Below are 18,743 nucleotides of genomic sequence, written 5' to 3'. Positions count from 1 at the left end.
ACAGCCTGTTCAACTCGGTCTGGCTGTGGCGTATATTTTTAGATCCTCCTGCAGGCATCATCTCTGTGCCCAGTACAGTCCCAGGGGATCACTCAGGAGAGTCTTTGGAATGCTTTCCCTGGAGCCTTGAGAAAGTTTCCCTCTCTATGTCCCTTGCTTAGGATTTCCATTTCTTTGAGTCTTCCTGGTCTCTCTTGTCTGAACGTTCTTGGGCGTGTAGGCATGTGCAGAGCGGAGTGATTGCTTGATGGCTTGTGAGGCTGTGATACTACTGTAGTGAAGAGAAATGTTTAAAAAATCACTGCCAAGCAAGCAGAAATCCATCAAGAAAAGCAGAGTTGGGAAAGAGTGAAAAGTGTTGGGAGTACGCCACAGAGGTGTTTGTAGAAGATGGTCTCTGTTTTCTGTGAACAGCCAACAGCTTCCTTTATTGGGATGTCCACCAGATGCACACTGGAAAAACTGGATCATATAGGAGAGTCTTGGCTTGCTAGGAAGGTAACCAGAAACCTAGATGTGGCAGTCACTTTGGCCACTAAGGTTTCCTAGCAGCACTTTCACAGGGTTCGATGAAAACGTATGAAGTCCCTAACATGGGCTAGGTGCTGGTATTCTGAAATACAGATAGAGAGAAATCATCAGGGTTTAGAACTTCACTGGATCTGGTAACTTGGTGCAAGGGTGGGGCAGAGGTTGTGTTTGACAGGTATTGAGTGGAATATGCCTTAAGGGCTTCTAATGGGAGACTCCAGAGAAGGGTGGATATGCAGTTCAGGGGCTTAACAGGGAGAGTTCAGAACTAGCATCTTGGATTTGTGAGTCATTAGTGTGGCTGGAAGAAGTTACTAAAATCTCTCTGATCCTTGGTTTCCTAATCCGTGAACAAAATAAGTACTTAACGTCCCAAACGCGCTGGGTTTTTTCAATTGTTAACGGGTAATTTACATCAGAGTGTCTCTAAATTGTGGAGTGATTCCATTGTAAGATCTTGATATTACTAATCCAACACTCTGTTTATAAAATGTCCACTGGTGGCCTGGAACACAAAATGATGCCAGATTCAGCCTTTCCCTCAAGGGGCTTCCAATTACTTCAGGATCTGGAAAGAATATTTCTGTCTTCAAAACAACAAGGAAGGTGAACTTTTCCTGAGTACTCTTAGAACTTGGGTGGAAGCGTTGGGTACAACAAGGAGAAGTGTTTCTGAAATTGTCAAAGATTTAAGCTCTGCTTCTCGTGAAATTGTCAAGGATTTAAACTCTGCTTCTCGTGAAATTGTCAAGGATTTAAACTCTGCTTCTCGTGAAGATCATATCCAAGGTGATAAAAATGTCTGTCCAGCCTGAGTGGTATGTAAAAGCTTTTCATGTTCTTTCATCATAAAGTAGATTTATAGGATGCCTTCTCTATTTGGAAGTTGGCCCCTTGTGGAAGACTGAAACACCCTGTAAGGGCATTCTCCATCTTGACACAGGATAACCATGAACCAAATCAAAGTTAGAGCCAGGACTATCTGCTCAACTTGTGGAGCTTAGTACAAATCTGGGATTCAGGCCCATTCACAGTTACACAAGAATATTAAGATGGCAAAAATAAAGCACTAAGAATCAACCCTTTCAAGCTGCCATGCTCTGCTGAGGCATTGCCCACTTGTTTCCCCAGGGGCATCATCTAGGTCATTCTTTGAAACAAGGGAGAGAACTTGGATTCTCCATACACTCAGTGAGCGCTGTTAAAGCTAGTCCCTGTCAGATCAGTCCAGAAGCAGGTATAGGGATTATAATGATAGAGCATTCTTCCCTTGAGGAATGCATTTGCTTACTTATCAACAACAACAACAACATATACATTATTTGTTGAAACTTCAGTCTAAAGGCTACCTTCTAAATGGTTCACTGGGGAGTTTTTCTTTTTCTGTGTCCATGGACAGACTTTGTGCATAAGCAGGTAAAGGTTTGAACTCAATCTTTCTTTCCTGAGAGGGGAGAATTTGCCCATTATCAGGGCTTTCCACAGCATCATCTCATGAAAGGCTCATAGGATTGAGGACGGACAACATTCACTCTCACAGTGAGCACCTGTATTCTTAGACAGAGCACCATGAGAAAAACGTAGGAACTCCCTGAGTCCCAACAGTTTTTTTTTTTTTTCAGACAGCAGAGTTGAATATACTCTCTCAATACTCAAACACTTCCTTCTGAGTTTTCCTTGCCCCTTTATTATGGACAAAGGTTATATTTTGGGTCTGCTTCAAAGCCAGTGCAATTGCACATCACTTTGCCTCACAGCCATGTTTCTGAGCATGCAAACTGAGTCATCCTTCAGCGCTTAAGATCGCTTTCCATACAGCTGGGCAGCCCAAAGCAACTCCACAGCAAATGCTTTAAAAACAAAGAAACCTCTGAGACTTCAGTAATGACATTCTTTTTAATCAATACTGGAAAATCAGATTTACAGAGGGAAGGAGAGACAGAGAGGAAGTTCTTCCATCCACTGGTTCACTCCCCAAGTGGCTGCAACAACAAGAGCTGAGCCAATCCAAACCCAGGCACCAGGAGCTTCTTTTGGGTCTCCCACATGGATGTAGGATCCCAAGACTTTGGGCTGTCCTCTACTGCTTTCCCAGGCTACAAGCAAGGAGCAGGATGGGAAGTGGAGTAGCCAGAACACAAACCGACACGCATATGGGATCCCAAGGTATGAAAGTCCAGGACTTTAGCCACTAGGTTATTGCACTGAGCCTAGTAATCACATTCTAATGTTTATTCTCTGTTTATTTGGATTAAATAAACAGAGCTGCTTAAGAAATCTTAAGCGAGCTTAAAGAGCTGCTAAGAAATCTTTATCCAATATAAAAAAAATTAACATACATCCTATAACAGTTTCCCCAGAGGCAAAAGAATTCTGGGTGTGATATACTTGTAATTATATTTTAAGTCAATGTTTAATCGTAGCCTTAGGAGAGATACAGAATCGGAACATGCTTCTGCTCACTAGCCTGTGTGCACAGGGACAGTGGATGTCTGGCCAGCTGCTCCCCCGCACATCCTTGCCTTCCTTGATGACAGGCAATTGAGGACTGTAGAGTACGTGGTAGCCGAACTTGGAGAAAGAAGAAGTTGATTTAAATCCTTTTTTAGTTCGATTGTTTGCCTCAAACCCATTTGACTTGGAAACGATCTCTTAAGATTGCAGAACCTCAATTTCCTCAGGTTACCAGTGTTATAAAGGGTCTCTGTGAGAATGTGGGGAGACAAATTTCATAACAATTTTATAGAATGCAAAGTCTAAAATGCATTTAGTGATCAATGCAGAGCCAAGGTTTTACTTGCTTGTCTTATTCGGACTTCTAACACAATTGTTTTTTGGGATATCTGATCCAGATGTTTCTTATTCAGACCACGTAATTGTTTTCAATATTTCCTAGAAATTATTCATCTTCTCCAGAAAGTGTAGCCTCTTCTATCTAAAAATAAATCACTTGAGAGGAGAGTCTTGAGATTCTTCAATTTAGTACTGAAAACTAAATACAAGTACCTATGAGTTCCAGAGAAGGGACTGCTCGCCCTCTAGTGGGTGCCAGGAGAAATAGCACAAAATTTATAAACGCTATGGCATGTGTCTTTAGAGGAGTTAACTTCCCAAGTTATTGCTTTTTCTGCTGTTTAAATTAGACTCTAGTTTATTTACTAATTTAACCTGGCTACTACTACTCTACCAGTTTTTCCATGATCTATTTTTGTTTTGCAAAAGTACATACTGCTTTGACTTTTGAAAGCTGTAGAATATGAGATTTTCAGCACGAGTTCAATTCCTTCTTTCCAGGTGCCATTTTTATGGTTAGAGTAGTAACATGAATGCTGAATAGGATCCTGTCTTAATTTACTTTGCTTCAATTAATTTCAAATTAAATAATTTCAATCAAGATTATGAACTAGGTTTCTGGTGAGTAGGGAACGGGCAGAAAAAAATGAGTGCTCTTGGAAAATTTCTCAATGATGTTTTATCCCTTTACAAGAAACGAATGCATACCGTACTTTCCATGGAATTGTTGGCTGTTTATATTGTTTTAAATTGATGTGGGCACATTTTCATCTCTGCGTAGCTTTGAGCTTCACGCCATCACTTTTAAGTAAGGTAAATATAAGTTACATGAGTCATACAGTTACATTTACAAGTAATTATCTTTCATTTTATCACTAGAGAACAGACCTACCGTGCTGGAGCCAACCTCCGGCTTTTCTCCACCTCCGGGACTTCCTCCACGGTGAGAGGTGTGATACGAGGGCGGACAGGGGGTGGTATGGTATCAGTGGGCGTTGCGAGGACGGAAACTGCAGCCTTGTCCACTCGGATTCTGCTTAGCCTGTCCTTGCTGCTGCTTTAGTTTCACTGGGACATAATTTGTTGCCAAACTTTGAGCAGGACTTTAAAACTCAACGCTGAACGTTAAGGGTGCTAAGAACACAAGGTGGTTATTTGGAGAGGAGTCTTGGGGTGATGTTCGTAGGTCCTCCTTGGGGAAGTGCTGTCAGAAGGCTCCTGTGAGGGGCCGGTTTAGAAGCCTGAGCTGATTGCAGTTGCTCTCACTCCTCCTGAGCTTACCATGCAGTCTTTACATGGTCACAGCCACCAGCACCATCTATTGCTCTCATCAGAGGCCAAGCCAATTGCACCGCTCATTGTTGGACATGAATGTCACTTTATAAGTGAGTTGCCTCATGTTTTCATAGCAGCAGTGGAAAATTGTCATTTCTATCTCATGATGGGCAGCTGTTGTGTCCTTAGTAGGTCTTTGTGGGTCTGATAAGACTCAGTTTATGATGAGTGAATGTGACTGCCACTTGTGGTCTGATTCTACCAAGGTTCCAAGCAGCATAACCAGATTTTTTTGTTTTGTTTTGTTTTCAGAAAGTATCTAATTCTCTCTGGTCTTGCTCTAGTGCCTAAAGGTCCTATGCTGTGATTCTCCTTCTGGGATGTTCCACTGACTGCACACAGCATATTTCCCTCACTATTGATTTTTCTAACATTAAGTCCTTTTTCAGATACTTTTCACTAATGGTAGACTGCTGGAATGAACTCACACTTGCTTCAGAACCCTTTCCTGCCCAGACCTCACTCAAAGATTGCAGCTCTTGCAATCGCCCAAAATATGGACTGGAGCAGAAATCCTGGATGGAGTGTGCAGTTCCTGGAACCCCAAAAGACTTTTCTTGTTTGTGTCTTGTTTCTTTGGAAAAGTGTGCCTCAGCATGTCCTTAAGCACTAGATTTCTGAGCATTTTGCAGAAGTGGCAGATCCCCATCACTGAAGGTTTGCTTCCAACCCTCTGTAGCACCTGTGTGGCCTACAGTTCAAGCCATCTTTTGTTCATTTATCCCAAGCAACGTAATGCTGATGATGCAATGGATCAATATGCTATTCTGTGCCTGGTTCAGATCATCTGTCTCTCTGCTTGACCTCCAAGGGCAGGAGAGCTGGTGCAGCTGCTGGAAAACCTTTCCATGTGTCTGTTGTTTAACCCATGTGAATCTTCTTTCCTGAGAGTGATAGAAATGAACACTGCTGTCAAACCAACACTCTGAGGGAAGACACCATGACTCACACAGCCACTGCTATGGCAGTTGAGCTTTTGGGTTTGTCCTCCAATTTACTGGGGCCAGACCAGAAAATTAAATGAAGGCAAGATTGAGACTGTGATGGTCCATCCTCTAGGTGCTTCAGTGGCCTGATCATTCACAGCTGTCCTCGAAAGGGATACAGTGTTGGTTTTGACGTATTATCTAAGTTAGAGGAATATTTGTTTCACAGAATTTTATCTTGCTTTCCCCACTCTGGTAACCCTTACCCCATAGAACAACTGTCAACTGTGAGGTGTGATGATCTCGGTTGTATTTCTGCGATTCAGTGAACGGCCATAAATCAGTCTAGTGTCATGGCATCCTATCATCTGAGGGCTGTTGATGAACTAAAAATAACCTTTTCTACTGTCCGTGCAGGCCTGCAGGAGACCAACTTCTGATCCTAGTGATGCCGTTGCTTGCTCACCTATGTCTGCAATGTGGGTTGTGTCTACTGAACCATTCCGTTGGCTCTAACCATCCAGGGCATTTGCTATCACTAGGCAGCTGGTTCCATAGGTGTTGATTCATTCAAACTATAAATGGAAAGTATTTGTTGCTGCCAGGCCCTGTGAGCTTAGGTCTATTAGAGTGAACAGGCTATTTTGCTTGTTGCTATTCCTTACATTCAGTATGATAGCTATTGCCTTTTAAGCTATTTACTTACAATGCTTAATACCTACACATGGTGTGTGGGAGATGTGAGTAGGTTATAAGCAGCTACGGTGCCATTTTATACAAGGGGTGTGAACATCTAAAGGTTTGGGGTTCATGAAATGTCTTGGGACTGATCACCTATACACACTGAGAGGCAGCTGAATAGCCACCCTCACACATCTGCTTTCCTGGGGACCCCCATCTCTTCATGTTCCATCTGTCTCTAGAATTCTGTCTTTTCAGCAAGAACCATTACTGTCTCATGACTCATGCTAGTTGCAAGCAAGCATTTTCTCCTGAAGTCCCCTCCAAGGTCTTAAAAGGAGAAGATTAATTAGATTACACCTTTTCCAAGAAATAATATTTAAATGAAGTTATGCCAGAAAAAAGTGTCTATTGCTTAGAACCCTAGCCTCAATTGAGTCGACTAAATGTTTTTTTATCCAGTCTTACATCTTGTCTGCCTTTAGTTCTCTGAATGCAGCTTCAGGTATACTTCCAGGTTAGTGCAAGCTGGCTTCTTCTTCTTTTAAACATTTATTTATTTTTATTGGAGAGTCAGATATACAGCAAGGAGGAGAGACAGAGAGGAAAATCCTCTATCTGCTGATTCACTCCCCAAGCGGCCAAAATCGGTGGGTGGGTGGGGGGAGGCGGGGCTGAGCCAATCGATGAAGGCAGGAGCCAGGAGCCAGAAGCTTCTTCAGGGTTTTCCATGAGCGCAGGGTCCCGGGTCCCAGGGTTTGGACTGTCTTCTATTGCTTTCCCAGGCCACAAGATGGAGCTGGATGGGAAGCTTGGCTGCTGGGATATGGACCAAGACCCATGTGGGACCCCAGCACATGCAAGGTGAAGACTTAAGCTACTAAGCTACCAGGCTGGGCGCATACTGGCTTATTCTGATGAGTCCTTTGGAATATAGTGCTTTCCCAAATCTCAGGTCAGCACATTGTCAGCTGCACTGCAATTCAACCCAAGTTCGTCATAAACCTGATAGGTGCCCATGGATTTCTTACTAATACAGTTTCTGTTATTTCTGATATTTCAGAACTGGGCAATCCTTTCCTAGGAACTTTGTATTTGCTCCTGGAGCACCTGTTTTATTAAGCAATATCCTTCCTTTTACTTTTCTTTTTAAAATTAGATTTATTTTATTTTTATTGGAAAGTCAGATATACAGAGAAGAGGAGAGACAGAGAGGAAGATCTTCCATCTGCTGATTTATTCCCCAGGTGGCCTCAATGGCCAGAGCCGTGCCAATGCGAAGCCTGGAGCCCGGAGCCTCTTCCATGTCTCCCATACGACTTTGGGCCATCCTAGACTGCTTTCCCAAGCCTGCCTTTCACGTACACACCATTTTAGAGGGACACTCAGAAATTCCTGGAAAATAAAATCAGATATTGAGCCAATGGTTGGATATTTGGTTCGGCAGTTAAGCCACCATGGGGAGATTCATGGCATGCATTTGGGAATCTCGGCTTGAGTCCTAGCTGTGACTGGGAGTCTCACATTCTGGTACTGCAGACCCTGGAGGCAGCAGATGATGGCTCAAGCACTTGTTTCCTTGTAACCCATGTGAGAGATGTAGATTGAATCTTGCTGATGGCTGGTTTAGCCCTTGGCTAGTCCCTCCGTATATCTCTGCATTTAAAAAATTTTATTATTATTATATTATGATACAGTTTCATATGCCCTGGGATTTCTCCTACCTGCTGCCCAAATCCTTCCCAACCACACACACACACACCATGAATTCTTCCATATCGTTACATCAGCATAGTTCCTCATACACAGTCATAAGTCCATCATTGCATGCATGGACAATATCACAGAGTCCAGCATCCCATTGTCAAGACACATCCAACAATTTCACTGGGAGTCCATCCTCGAACCAAAGTAGAGATGCACACTGCACTGTATCCTCACATCTGGACATGTCAGCCTCCACTATACAATCACTATAAGCTCCCAAACGAAAAGCCACAAAACAAAATCAAGAACTGGAAGGAAAAAAAAAAAAAGCTTTACAACATCATGAAGTTAAATAACACTCCCATAACTTTTATATTTGGCCTGTTAATAGTGTCTTTTAATTTGTAAATCCTTTTTTAGTTTGACCCAGCTCTGCTTCCAGCTTTTTGATTGTTTTCGCATTGTGACAAGAAATATCTTCCAATTTTGAGATTCTTTCTTCTGCCTCCTTCATTCTACTGAGTCTTTCCACTGAATTTTTCATTTGCTCTGTTGCATTCCTCATTTCAATAATTTGGCTTGATTTTGTTTCAGTGTTGCTATTTCCTGTGTGACACACTCCTTAAATGCCTGCTTGTGCTTCTCACAACAAGTGTTTTGAATTCTGTATCTCGCATTTTCTCGAAAACTTCCTCAGTGAACTCTGAGGTTGGCAAAGGTTTTTGCTCCTTTGCAGGGAAGTCTTCAATAATATTCATTGTGCCTTTGTCTCTTCTTTTGCTCTTGGTCATTGTACTTCTGTTTGGAAGACTCTTCTCTTTAGGGCAGGTTTTTAAGCTGTGTCACCAAGGGTCTACAATTTGATTTTACTTATTGTGGTTAGTACATGATTCTTTGTTTGCAATCACTCCAATGAGTTTCAGATCTGGGGTGTTATGCTAGACTTCTACCATGGTCTTTGTAGCCCCAGCTGCTGGCTCAGCACTCCACCTCCTGTGATCCCATGCTGTCCTTGCACCCTTGTCTGCGCTTTTCTCCCACTGCTGGTTTGAGCAGTTCCCAAGATTAGGGAGACACCAGATGTCCTATATAGCTATGTTGTTGTTGGTACTGATTTTGCCAGAACTTGTTGGCTATTAGGTCTGATTGCCACACTGACCTATTTTGAGTCATAAGATGCCAAAGTTGGTAGTGCTTTCCACGTGGGACCAGTGCAATGCACTGAGCTCAGTGAGTTCACTCCCAGCTCAGCGCATGTGCAGTTCACTGTTGTCCCTGCAGTCTTAAAGCATTTGCCACACAGTACAATTTGGCACTTGATGTGCCACTTGTGGAATTCTGGATCTGCTGGCCATTAGGCCTGTGGTCTACCTGGACCTATTTTGGGTGGAGCTTGTAGGGTGCCACGTCATTGTAATTCATTGAGCCCAAAATGAGCTCTCTCCCAGCTGAGTGCATGTACAGACCTATCCATAGCCTCCCCACACAAGATAGTGCCCAATTTGGCTCTATTGGGGGTTTGGGCTATAAAATCCATCTTGTTCCTACATCGCCTGTTTGGGATCTGCTGCTCTGTCCCTGCTCCTGGTCAAATCAAACAAACCAGCACAATACACAATTCATTGTCTGGGTTCACCTCCTGAGTTCCTGGTGAACTTCCCTTGCCATCTGGTTGCTGGTGGAGCTCTGGCCAATGGTGGAGTTCAGATCAAGGCTGGTTGAATGTTGTTGGGATGTCTGGTCACTGTAACACCACCCCGTTACGTGTGCGGCTTTCCTGTGTCTGTCAGTCTCCAGGTGCCTCTCTGCCTCAGTCTGTCCTCTCCTATTTCCTGGAATGTGCCCTCTGCTTCACTCTGGCTAATGTTTATCTGTTTAAACGTGTCCTCACCCTATTCCCTCTTCTTGATTCTCCTGCATCTCTGCCTTTCAAATATAAGCAAAAAAATACTTTAAAAGAACGTGTTTAGTTTGATTAAAAATGTTTGAAATTTTTACATTTTTTCCATAATACCCATTTCCATAATCTATTTAAAGGTCCTTTGTATAGTTCATTTTCATGGTAATTTTTGCAGTGTGTACCTCAAAATTTACCATAAATTTGGAGCAACAGGAGAGTAGAAAAATCACAGAAGGTCCATATTTGTTTTCTGTGTATAATGCTGTGGATAAATTAATACACAGAAATTAACAGGAGAGTCCTAACACTTTGTAATTTCATTTTTTTGCTATAGCTATATTGAGTTATATATCAATCTTAATTCATGTGTGCTGCTAAGGCAAATTCAGACCTTTTCCTACCTTTTTTCTTTGAACTCCTAGGGTGTGTCAGCACTCACCTTTGTACGCATCTGTGTCTATATATTCATATATTTTATGAACCAGGATGTGCAAAAACTCTGTTTGCCAAGAGGAACATGCTGTTTTGTGTGTGCCCTCCTGCTCTTGCAAATGCAAATCGCTTTTTTATGTCTATCAAACACCAGTACACACTCTGGTGATTAACAACCCAGTGTTAATGTGATAAAAAAATTTAATATTAAATGTGTTTTGAATTTAGAAGTAATTTGTATAAAAATAAGTTCCTGCTGTGATTCCACTATTTCCTACCGATCTGAAATATTCTGCCTTGAAAAATGTATTATTGGCACATTTATCATAGATCAAAGCTCGTTATTTCAAGGGCTGACAAGTGTCTCATTGCACATTTATTAGGCAACTGAGGCTTAATCATATATGTGGTTTTAGGAGTTCCTATTCTATTAGATTTGTGACTTTTTTTAACAGAAGAATTTTAAAATGGAGAAATCTCTTAGGTCTGGAGCTGAACGGATGATAATTTTATGGAGTATTAAAAAAGAGTTATAAGGACTCACCTACATAAAAAAGATGGCTTTATTTTATTTTTATGTTCTGATGAGCAATTCATTTTTTTTTCCATTCAACAGTTCTAAGCAGTATTGAGCTTGTGAAACTTCCTGCCTTCTAGAAATTTCACAATTTTTACTTTTTTCTTTTAAAATTTCAAAGGGATCAAGTAGGTGAACAATAATAATTTAGAAAACAAAATCAAATAGAAGTCTCTCTCAGCAAAAACAGAACTTCCCAAAGTGCTGCATTTCTTAAAACAGTTGAAAACCTTTCATCAAATTTTAGGGTTTCTACCATGTGTTTGTCGCTGAATGGCTTGAGTATACCAGTGGAGAAAATAGCTTCAATTGTATGCCAAGGAAGTTCTCACATTCTTTTAAGAATGGATATCAAGGAATATGTGAAACACAAATTTAAGTTATGAGTTGTGTTAGATGCTGCTACCTGGTTTGACAAAAAAAAAAAAATAGTAAAGCTGAGAAGGGTCAGGAGAGTTGGGGAGTTGGGGAAAGATCTTCAGTTTTGAATGATATCAGCACTCCCAATTAAATGCTGGCATTTTACTAAAGGGTGAGGGGAGGTGGGATAGATTTTGTGGATCCCTGTTACAGAAGCATTTCAGATGTAAGGAGCAATGAGACACAGTCTCTGGGTTGGGTTTACCCTGGAATACCCCCAGAGTGGCCAGGAGAGTAAGGAAAATCAGTAAGGAGGCAGCCGTAGTAAGTGACCCCAGAAAGCCACTCCAGGGAGCCAGATCAGGAAAGCAAAAAGGCGCGGTGGCGTTTACTCTCAGAGGAAAGAGGAACCTTGGGAATGGCATGATTGGCTGAGAGCATCACACTGTGAGGGTGAGAACAAAGCGGAGTGAGTGTAAAGGCTGACACAGGAAAACCATTAGGAAAGTATTGCAATAGTTCAGGAAAAACAATTGGTATTCTCACCAAAGTCGTAGTTATAGTTGAGGTAATTAGAAATGTTCGGATTTTGGGTATGTCTTGCAGGTAAAGATGACAGATTTCCTGACTGACGTGGTGGGGGATGTGAAAAGGAAGAAATCAAGGATGAATCAAAACATGTAAGCTTTGGGAGTAGCAGCATGGTGTTACCATTGCCTGGGGTGGATGTGGCCATAGATGGGCAGGTATGGGCTGATGGTCATAGTTGTAGAAATTTGAACATATTAAGATGGTGACACCCATCAGATATTCAGGTGAAGATGTTGAAGTTTGGCCCTAGTGCAAGATGCATCTTTGGAAGTTATTAGCATACAGATAACAAAGCCAAGAGACTAAAATACCTGTAGAGTAAATGCTATTTAAAAGAGATGAAACCTAAAGACTTGTTTCTTCTTGTATTGATGTTTTGCAATAACTAGATAGTATAGTGCAATTGATACAAGTAAGGTCAAAAACAAATAGAATGATTTTGGGGACATTGATATCTCAATTGGTGAGATATGAATTGAGCTTATAACTGGTTTGCACAAAGAGACCATTGGGTCTCAGGCAGAAGGCTGTACGGAAGAAATGAAGAGTGTTGCTTACTATGGGGGAATTCACTTAGGATTGTTATTTAGGGGAGTTTTTGTGTTATTGTGAATATGGAAATGAAAAGAATAAGGATCAGCAGTCATTGCATACTTGCAAAGGTTTGTTATATGGTGTCATCTCTATTTCTCATTTGTGCCTCACTGAATTCTCAGATAAGCTGCCGCTATGTGGAGCAGGCTGTTACTGTTAGGACAAAGGCCAAAGTATTCTTTTTTTTTTTTAAGATTTATTTATTTATTGGAAAGTCAGATATATAGAGAGGAGGAGAGACAGAGAGGAAGATCTTCCATCCGATGATTCACTTCCCAAGTGAGCGCAAGGGCTGATGCTATGCCGATCTGAAGCCAGGATCCAGGAATTTCTTTAGGGTATCCACACTAGTGCAGGGTCCCAAAGCTTTGGGCCGTCCTCGACTGCTTTCCCAGGCCACAAGCAGGGAGCTGGATGGAAAGTGGAGCTGCTGGGATTGGAACCGGCACCCGTATGGGATCCTGTTGTGTTCAAGGCGAGGACTTTGGAGGCTGGGCCCCCAAAGTATTCTTAAAGTATACTTTCTGTGCGGGTGAAGAAATTTATTTCCAGCTTTTTGTATAGGGAGAAAGTGTATATCATGTTCTTTGGCTTGTATCTAAAACACCATTCCAAAGCTCGAAAATAATTAAAAACAAAAGTTAGTGCTGGCATGGTGGCATGGCAGCTAATCCTCTATCTGCAGCCCTGGCATTCCATAAAGGCACTAGTTTGTGTGCTGGCTGGTCTACTTCTGATCCAACTCCCTGTTTACACCTTGGAAAAGCAGCAGAAGATAGCCTATGTCCTTGGACCACTGTGTCCATATGGGAAACATAGAAGAAGCTCCCATTTCCTGGCTATGGACCAGCCCAGCTCTGGTTACTGTGGGAATTTTTGGAGTGGACTAGTGAATGGATGATTCTGTGTCTGTTTTTGTCTTTCAAATATATAAATAAGAACCAAATCTAAGATTCAGTTTGTGTGACTCATTATCCCAACTTTCCTTTTGTTCTTTTTTCATTTTGTGATATGCACTATTTTGCTGTCACTCCTTCATCCTCCATTGCTTCATGCACACACATAAACACACAAACAGGCACACATATATCACTGTGGCATTTAATACAATTTAGTATTTCTACACCTCTAAATTTAATTTGTTAGAATTTTCAAGTGCTTGGGAAGTTTTTTTTTTTTTTTTTCAGGCAGGAAAGTAGAGATTTTTTGAATGGAAATCAAATACAGTGCATTTATATTGTAGTTAAACATGTTTAAGGTCTATAATTAAGTTTGCAAACTGGGATCAATTTAATCTGAAAGCTTGGGTTCCATTAAACTTGTAAGTAACATGAGAGTAATAAGCTGAGCTGCCAGTGACAATGTGCGTTTGAGCTGAAGTCCACCTTCGGAGTGTCTTTCCCGCACACAGAAACCGCTCTTAGTGACACAAGGTACTTCTGTTAGATCCAGCAGTTGGCGCTTTGCAGGGACCCCAGGCATTCTACCGCACAGTCCAACTCTCAGCAAAGAGAAACAGACCTTTTCTGTCAAGTGGCCTTTTCTTTTTTGACTTATGATGCAAGTTTGTTCATCCTCTTAACTCGTATTCAAACATGGAGGTTTCATTTTTGAAACCCAGCATGTCATTGTCAAGTTTTTAGAAGACAGCACACAATGAATCTCAGAAACACCTAGCATTCTCCTAACAACAGCTCAGGTAAGTCTAGCTACTCGAACAGCTCCAGTAAGATGCTCAACACATTCATGGGATGCTCTTATTTCCGGACAACTTTGAGAGTTATAAAGTTCTTCCTTGGAAGATGCTAAAACCTACCTTCCTTTCTTTATTTTCCCTGCAATGATCCTCATTCTTCCTGCAGGAATGGGTTAGGAGCCCAGTGTTGGATTCTGACTTACATAAACTCTCCCTTCCACTGCCTTTTGTATGGCTTGGGCAGACCTTTCTTGTGTAATGGTTAATATTGGGCACAGCACTCCCTCTGTGTTCTGAGCATCTTGGTAGGGAGACAAATGTGCCCCTGACCCCATGACAGCTGCCTTGGTGCCCTCCTTTAGATATTGCATTCTCATTGAATACTGCTTTATTTTCTTTTCTAGATAAATGTTTGGCTTCAGAAGCTTAAAAGCTTAAATAAACTAAATAACCTGACTTTCCATATTTCCTTTGTGGCTGCTTTCTCACTTCAGCATGAAGTGTTGTCGCAATCTAGCCAGAATATGTGGTTGAAGTTCAGATTGAATCATTCACAACAATGGATGAGTGGGCTATTCAGAGCTCAGTGGGACAGGCCTTAAAAGTGAGGCAGAGCGAAAAGAAAACACTTCATTTTCTGTATTATTAAGTATAAACAGCTTGATAATATCCCTGTGACTATATTTAAAATTTCTTTATTCGGAGACATAGATGTCATAAATATCATTCAAAGAATCTTTTTATTGCGAATAGATCTGTTAAAACAGGCTTACCATGCATCAGAGCATCTGTCACGTTGATTCATATCTCAAATAACTCATGGCAATTAAAAATGAATAGGTAAAGCATTTGATATGCAAAGTTGTTAAGGTACACAGGAAAAGAATGCAGATGGCCAGCCAACTGGGTTGATACACTCTCTTTCTTCAGGATAAAATGTACGGAATGGAGAGACAAATCACATGAGGAATAGATGCTGTTGAATTTCTCTCTGCATTTGGTGAACATTGTGCATTTATCTGTTTCAACTCTCCCTTTTACCCCATCATTGTCCGGGTCCTTCAGGAAATGAGAATGTCTAAGGACCGTCGTAATGATCATATTCACTAAAGGAAAAGTAATAGAATTTTTGCTGACTGATTATTTTTTCCTTCACCATTAATGCTTCCTTATGATGGTAATGAAAACCTTGAAATATTAACTCGATTAAATGTTTTATAGTGAAGAAGGAACTAGCATTTTATAGAAGTTGAATTTCTGTTCTGACAAGGGTTTTAGTGAGTTGGCAAAAGTGAGAGAAGTGGTAAAAGAATCAATGGATGGAACATGAATCTTGAAGCATGGAGGGATTTCTAATAGCCATATTTTGTTCTGATTAACTCTCCTTTTCCCAGAAGCAAAGAAGATGTCCTCTGCTGGAGAAATGTATCAAGGGCAATCCTTCATCTTTAATAGTTCACTAATGATAAGAAAGCCATTTGCAGGCTCTTTGGTTTTAATTAGATGCTGGGTAACTATCATCATAGCTCATTCTGTTCTTTTTGCCAGAGCTTATACAAGATAACTTTTGTGGAAGTTGAAGCTTAATGATACAGGTAACTGTTTAATGTCATTCTGGCTGAAGCATGTAACACATATATTATTTTTATATTATTCTTCAAAAAGAATTTTTTTTTTGCGCAGGTGAGCCTATTCACAATAGCATATCAAGCACATCATGGTGAGAACAGAGATGTGCTGACCTAGCTAGGCACAAGCAGGAGTCTTACCTGATGACCATCAGAAGTCATTAGTAATTGTAAGTAGGCAAAAACTAAAGGTTTCCTTCTCTCAAGCCTTGTTTCCAGACACTATAATGCAGTGAAAAAGTATTTCCTACTGAAATCTCCAAATTATGTGAGCAATTACCAGTAAGCAACCACAAAATAACTATTCAGTTTGCTTGTATAAAGTTGGTGAGGTCCCATTCAATGTCCTTCTGTCTCTGGCTTTTTTTGTATCACTGTTGTCAGTAGTACGTTCTCTTAATAGAACGTTTCTTGCAGATAGATTTAATGCTATTTCAACAGCAGCATTTGATTAATTTTCTTATGAGAATACTATGATAGAATCTTTTGTTGTGAGATTCAAAACTTAAGTAGAGGCCAAGAACGCTGCATGGAGAACGATCAGGTTATTATATTCCTATAATCAATGCATAGTGGTTGGATACTGCTAATTTCACATATAAAGTATTGTTTCTGATATTCCGTAGGAAAATAAGCAAACTTTATGTTTCTGTATTTTAGATGAGTTCAAGTGTTCGGGTTTAAATACTGTGTGAGTGACTGGGGCTGATGCAATGGCTCAACTGGCTAATCTTCTAGCTTTAAGCACCAGCATCCCATATGGGTACTGATTCATATCCTGAGTACATGGGAAAGAAGCAGTGGAGGATGGCCCAAAGCCTTGGGAATTCCAAACTCATGTGGGAGACCTGGAGGAGGTTTCTGTCTTCTGGTTTCAGATCGGCTCAGCTCCTGTCATTGGTGGCATCTGGGGAGTGAATCAACAGATGGAAGACCTTCTTCTCTGTCTGTTCTTCTCTTTGTAAATCTGCCTTCCCAATAAAAGCAAATACATCTTTTTAATGAAAGATGGGTTAGTCATAATTAAGGAGGGACCCTCAAATACCTCAAATTTTAACCAAATATCTGTATTTCTCATTGTGTATTGAATAAATTACAGATAATGCAAGAAGGTTCAGGAAATACTGAGCCGCTATGAAGCTTCTGGTATTGTTTTCCTCTCTTCACTCCCTCTCTCTCCCTTTATTTCCTTTTTTTGCTTTTCTTCAATCTCTCTGTCTCTCTGTTCCTCACATTTTTCTTTCTGCTTCTTATGCAACAAGTGTTCATTAGGTGCCTACTGAGACAATCAGAAAACAGGAGTTGGGAACTGTTATTGTTTCATTAGTGCTAGATAAACCCATAATCTGGGTGAGAAATGTTTCTAGGACCTTAACCTTGACAAGCTGACAGGGCATGCTATTCTAGTTGTAATCCAGGCAAATTTGTGTAGCGTTAGGAGCCCAGACTTCTTGTCTTTAAGACAGGGAGTGGTAATATCCACCTGATAACTTTATGCTAAGGAACCAAAAATGTAGTCTCTACATGCATGAATCATGGTGCCATGAGGTGGAAGACACTTTTTACCTTGGCAACAGATTTCTCTGCAGGAGAAAGTTCTTTGGACTGGATTAATAGTTTGATGAGTGGTGGAGAAAACATTCTAGAAGCTTCCATGAGAAACAATTTATTAATGTTCCTAATCAGACCTCAGGGGGACTCAAAGGAGTAGCTATCTGGCTTTGTCTTGTTAGGGGACTCTAAGTTACATAAGAAGCTGTGTGCATGTGTGTGTGTGAGTAATGGTGATGGTGGCATGAGAGAATTGAGATTTTCAAAGAAGAAATGGATGAAGGAATATATCCAAAACACCTGTTTCACGACAAACCAACATGCATCCCTATGTTCATAGCAGCACAATCAGTAATTGCAAAAACATGGAAGCAACCGAAATGCCCATCAGCAGAAGATTGGATAAAAAAGCTTTGGTTCATCTACTCCATGGAATACTACTCAGCTATTAAAAAAAACAAAATGCAGTTCTTTGTGGCTAAATGGGCCCAACTGGAAACTATAATGCTAAGGGAAATGAGCAAGCCCAAAAGGTTAGATACCACATGTTTGCCTTGATTTAACCTGTAATTTTTGTTTGGTTGTTTGTTATTTTTTGAACCTGTCATTGATACTGTCTAAACCCAGATGTTTTGAAGAATTGAACTTGCATTATTTTTAACATATTGTTTACTCAATACTATGTCAATTAATTCCATAACATTGTATATTGATGCTGATGTTTTGTTGGGGCTTTTAACTGACAGGAACTTTACTCTGTTAGCCCTACCTTCAGACCAGAGAAGGTCTCCCCAAGAGGCCACTGAACTTATCTGGACAATAAGACGCTGGACTTTATGCTAGGTATATGCTTGCAATGAAGGAATCTTAACTGAACTTGAACTGTGGTTATGCAGCAAGGTGGAGGAATCCACTATGGGGGAGGGATGTGGGAGGGGTGGGGGGAATCCCCAGTGCCTATAAAACTGTATCACATAATACAATGTTAATAATAATAAAAAAAAAGAAAAAAAATCACTCCATAAAAAAAAAAGAAGAAATGGATGGAGTCTTACCTGACATGTGACATACCTTTCAATTTTCTTGAACAACCATTTTTCTTTTCAATTAATTTACATTTATTTGAAAGGCAGAATGATAGAGATCTTCTGTCTACTGGTTTGCTCTTCAACTGTCCTCAGCACCCAGGACTGGGCCAGACCAAAGCCAAGAGCTTGGAGTGCAATCTAGGTCTGCCATGTGCATGACAGACTCAAATGCTGAGCTATCGTATGCTGCCTCCCCAGGTGCATGTCAACAGGAAGCTGGGTGAGAAGCAGGGCAAGTACTCAAAAGTAGACCCTCAGCTACGTGATGTGGGTGTCCCATATGGCTTTTTAAATACTATACTAAAAGCGTTCTTCCATCAAATGTGGCAGCTATCTCTTATTTTAGGGTGGTA

Source organism: Ochotona curzoniae, unplaced genomic scaffold (assembly GCF_017591425.1).
Source record: "Ochotona curzoniae isolate NIBS_2020 unplaced genomic scaffold, NIBS_Ocur_1.0 contig_4514, whole genome shotgun sequence".
In the NCBI taxonomy this organism is placed as follows: domain Eukaryota; kingdom Metazoa; phylum Chordata; class Mammalia; order Lagomorpha; family Ochotonidae; genus Ochotona; species Ochotona curzoniae.
This window is presented reverse-complemented; position numbering follows the sequence as displayed.